Source organism: Trachypithecus francoisi, unplaced genomic scaffold (assembly GCF_009764315.1).
Source record: "Trachypithecus francoisi isolate TF-2019V2 unplaced genomic scaffold, Tfra_2.0 Lachesis_group5, whole genome shotgun sequence".
Lineage (NCBI taxonomy): Eukaryota > Metazoa > Chordata > Mammalia > Primates > Cercopithecidae > Trachypithecus > Trachypithecus francoisi.
Window position 1 is genome coordinate 47,971,171 of NW_022681470.1, and position 5,387 is coordinate 47,976,557.

General features: G+C 34.2%; 1 pseudogene; it reads right to left on the reverse strand.

The window, feature by feature from the left end:
* Positions 1–1,893: 1,893 nt before the first annotated feature.
* Positions 1,894–3,534, reverse strand: LOC117075273 (annotated as a pseudogene).
* Between the last annotated feature and the right edge of the window lie 1,853 nt (positions 3,535–5,387).

The window sequence follows — 5,387 nt, forward strand, 5'->3', positions numbered from 1 at the left end:
TAAAAATTGGATTTTTTCTTTATTTCCACTTAAGTATTGGGGAAACTGAATATCCACATGCAAAAAAATAAAACTGGACCCTTATCTTATACCATACACAGAAATCAATTCAAAATGTATTAAAGATTTAAACATAAGACGTAAGTTCTGGCACAATAAACCTCCTAGAAGAAAACATAGCGGGAAAACTTCATGGTATTGGGCTTGGCAATGGTTTTTTGGGTATGCTACTAAATGAATAAGCAACAAAAGCAAATTTAGAGAACTAAAACCATATCAAACTAGAAAGCTTATATACAACAAAGGAGATAATTAACAGGGTAAAAATGCAACTTACTGGATGACAGAAAATAATTTGCCTTGGATTGTTTAACAGATGTCTAAATGAATGTCTCTATTTCTCTACTTCCCAGTCACTTTCCAATCTTCATCAATTCAACATCTCTTAAGATTCTAATAAAATGGCCCTCCTGAGTGTACTAACAAATATTCATGTGAATATACAATTCTATATAGAATTAAATATAGGATAAACAATTCTAATGGACATTTCCCAGTTCTCATCAGTCTTAACTTCTTAGTAGCGTGCAATTTTATGAACCATTTTTTTTTGTTTCTGTGGATCTGTGACTGTATATAATCTTATTTTGCTTTCCCTCCTGTTTCTTGAAGACAAAATAGGATTATATGGAGTCACAGACCACACAGAAACAAAAATTCTAAGAATAATTTTTGGATTCATAACTTTCTGCTTTCTTGTTTTATCAGTTATGTCCAATAAGGAAAGAGGAACCAAACTGTAATTTGAATGAGGAAAGCTTAATATAATATTCACTCTGAGATGTTTTGGATTTTGCTAGGCCCTGGTTATTATCTCTTTTATAAATCTGAATACAGAGAAATGCATCTTCACCGAAAGAAGATCAGTGATGCAAGAGTGATGCTAAATGAAAACTGGATGTTATCATCAGAATTGATGAGAATACAGGTAGTAAAAAACACGATGGTGAATAGAAGAGCTTCATCAAAAATGGTGGGTGTACTTTATGAAGTTTTGTCCCATTATATTTATGTTGGAATATAGTTTGTATTATTTGACTTACCTCAATTTTTGTAAATACATACATCTATATATTTTGTGTAGGTACATGTATACATACATGTGTGTTTATATATATATATATATAATATATATATATATATATAAAATTAACAGTAGTGCTTATAACACTCAAAACAATACGTTATTATTCAATTTTCAGCTTTTTGCCTCTGTCAATTTTCAATGTTTGTATAAAAAAAACTTCAAGTGTTACATAATAGGCAGAAAATAATGACTTCCACAATTTTTAAGGATATATTAAAGTAGAAGGATCATTACATCAATGCATGTTAAAACAATTTTCTAATGCCTCTGTGTGCTGTGCATTGTCTTCATAAAGCATGAGGTGCATCTAAATCACATATCACCTTTTGGGTCAATGCAGTGGCTGATGCCTGTAATCCCAGCTGAGGCAGGTGGATCACTCCAGCTCAGAAGGTTGAGAAGAGCCTGGGCAACATGGGGAAACTCCTTCTCTACCAGAAAACCATTAGCCAGGCATGGTGGCGCATGCCTGGCATTCCAGCTACTTGGTAGGCTGAAGCAGGAGGATCACCTGATCCCCAGGAAGTTGAGGCTGCAGTGAATTGTGATGATGCCACCGTGCTCCAGCATAGGAAACAAAGTGAGACCCTATCTCAGTAAATAAATAAACAAATAAATAAAACCACCTTTTCACTTTCATAAAATAGAAGTTCTCAACACCAGTAACATTTTATAGACGAAATACTTGAAGTAACACTTGTGATACTGGTAAAATTATTTATTTATTTATTTTCAAGAGAATTAAATCATTTATTGATTGCACATGATAATGGATGATACACAAGATTCATTCCCATCTATTATTTTGTCTGGTACCATTATTTGATTTAGATATATTGCATAGGATTTGCCAACAATGATTTTTATAACCAATAATTCCATGATTTTGCTTGAGTAATCCCTTTTAATGGCAAACTTCAGGTCACAACAGTAACTATCAGTTCAACCACACCAAGGTTTCTAAAGACAACGGCTTCTCCACCCAAGCTACTGGTATATAAATTTCAAATAGAACCTGGCATCACCCTAAAGGAATTCAAAATTCACATTCTTGGGGAAATTTAGCAAGATGGCTTCAGAGTAGACTAACTTTACACAGCATTTTATATTTTTTAAAGTCATTTATTCAGCATCATAATCAGATTATTACATTTAGCAATCAACAGCATGGGTGCAAACAAACAAACAAACAAACCTACAGTAGAACCCTTTGTTGGAATGTTTTACATTTTCCACAGAACAGAAGCTAAAATAACCTGTTATAAATTAGTCACAAATACAGTCCTTGAGTTTTTTGCCTAAAACTGTCTTCTTTGGACCTGCCACCACTGTGCTTGGCTGAGTTTACAAACCTTTTGTAACCTGCAGCTTCCCTGTCACTTCTCTGGCTCTCCTCTCCTGCTAAGCTTTGTTTTCTAATTAAAATCTTCTTCCACAGCCATAGCTACTGCCACTAATGAAACCACCAGAGCCACCTTGGTTTTGTGGTTTGGCAACCACCACCATAGGGGCCAGAGCTTCTGCCTCCAAAGTTTCCTCTTTCCATGGGTCCAAAATTTGAAGACTGATTGTTGTAATTGGCAAAATCATTGTAGCTTCCACCATGTCCAAAATTGCTCCCATTATTACCAAATCCATTATAGCCATCCTCACTGCTGCCATATCCACCACCACCACAGTTGCCAACAAAGCCACCACTACCGCTGAAGTTTCCTCCATGAACAAAGTTGTCATTCCCACTGAAACCACCTTCACAACCACCAAAGTTTCCAGAAGCACTTCAACCTCTTTGGCTGAATGAGGTACTAGTCACCTCTTGCTTTGATGGGGCTTTCTTAACTTCACAGTTGTGGCCATTCTCAGTATAGTATTTCTGAATGACAGTCTTATCCACGGAGTCATGCTCATCAAAATTTACAAAGGCAAAGCTTATTTCCCTGCCATGGCCTTGGTCAGTCATGATTTCAATCACTTCAAAGTAATCTCTTAGGTGATGTTTTTCAGTGTCTTCTTTAATGCCACCAACAAATATTTTTGTCACATTTCAGTGGGCACCTGGTTTTGAGAATCTTCTCTTGAGACAGCTCCTTTTGGTTCCACAACTCTTCTATCCACCTTGTGTGACCTTGCATTCCTGGAGGCATCCACCTGATCCACAGTGGCATTTGTGACAAACCCAAAGCCTCTGGAGTGCTTGGTGTTTGGTTCTCTCATTATCACACAGTCTGTGAGCTTTCCCCATTGCTCAAAATGACTCCTCTGACTCTCATCAGTTGTTTCAAAGCTCAGTCCTCCAATGAAGAGCTTTCTCAGCTGCTCAGGTTCTTTATGAAACTCTGACTTAGGCATGACTGCAGGGAGAAGAGAGCCTTTAACAACGCTTCCTGGGCACCTTCCACGGGCAGAAAGTGTGATTTTGTAAAATTATTAAACTTCGTAAAAATGTAAAGTATTTTAAGCCAACTAAAAACATAATTTTGCTATTAGTATAATTTTACCATCTGTCAGAATATTCTATCCCTTTGTATAAAAACACTTTTCTATGACCCACTTAATTTTAAATCTTTTGCTTAATATATAAATCAATTTCTGCACATCAAAAACTTTATTAATTTTTACTTTTACCAATTTCTTTTACTTATTTGGATAGTAAAATCCAATTTAACTTTGAGTCCCTGGGGAATATAAAACAAATTTGTTTTATGTTAATTGATGTTTAAATGAAAATGTGTAAGAAATCTGTAACTGAACTTTTTAATTTAAAAATGAAGTTTAGTTTTTTAAAGTTGCCATCAATCCATTTTATTTAGACTTTCTATTTGGTTCTATAAGGGATCATAACACATTTTTTTGTATTGTCAATAGTTCTGAAACATACAAATATTAAAAATTCATTTAACATTTTAAGCAGTTCAAGTATTGCAAAATTGTTACATATAATGCTATGCACACACACGAATACACACATGCACAATACATACATACGTGCATGTACAATTTTTTTTGAGGAACTCACTCATGATTCATCCCATTTGCTTGCTTTGAATATCAGTGTATTAAAATGTATTTTATCTCTCATACAGTGTGATAATCATGAATGTTAAAGTAGTTCTTTTATTATTATGCTTCAATTAAATAGTGCCAACAATGCATTATTTTGGAAAGTAAACAGAGTTTTTGTGCAATATATTTAATTTCTACATAAAAAATAAACTGAAACATTGTTACTGTCTTAGTTGGAGATTAAATCCCAGGTCTACAGGCTCACTTTTCTTTCCTGTGAGCCAGCCTATCATTCTCTGCTCATGTGGGCTAGGTGTTTTTATAGAAACATACACGAGACAGAGCACACATTGAGTGTCAAGAGACAGCCTCTTATTCTTTGACATAAAATACATTTTTAACAACAAGCACCATGATAATAATAAACACCATGATATTTTTATTATGATAAAAAAATAAACACCATTATAAAAACTAAGTGGTAAGGCCATTTGAAACATAGCAAGACATTCACGAGATAGAAATGAAAGAGGTGAGGAAGAACAGAGATTATCAGTCAAAGCTCAAATAAAACAAAGAGTAAAGTGTCTTAAAGTGATAGAGAGATGTGCCTTATTACTTTAAAATAGAAAAAGTAATAGAAACAGCAGTGAGATGAAAACTGAGTAGGTTAGAGGTGGGCTATTACTAAAGGGACTTGTAAAGCATAGTGAGGCTTGATAGTATCCAAGTAAATGGATTTGGGGCTCATATTGTTCTTAGTATGTGTCCAAGTTTGTTACTTATTAGATATGTGCATTTGGGCCAGGAACTAAACTTCTTTTCAAATATATGTTTTGGATGTATAAAACTGAAAAAAGAATTTTGCCTTCTATGATTTTTCTAGTAGTAGGGAGATATGGCATATACATACATTAACAGAGTGCTAGAGAAAGTTTAATCCCTTGTGTCTAATATGTATTAATGTTATAAATATTATATTTTGACTTGTATCATTAGGAGTTATGCTGAGAACAACCTCCTCTACTTAAGTATCTATGCCATTATTGGGGAAGAAAAAGTCTTATTCTTCTCCAATAATTTGCATGGCCAATATTATGTTGATATATAGCTGCAAAGGACGTAGGATTCTTAATGTTTAATGATGCAGTCTTTGTAATACAATTAAGAAAGGAAGAAGGTAGTTGGAAGAAGTATTGAATAATCCCATCCATAGCACAATCTATAGCACAGGCAA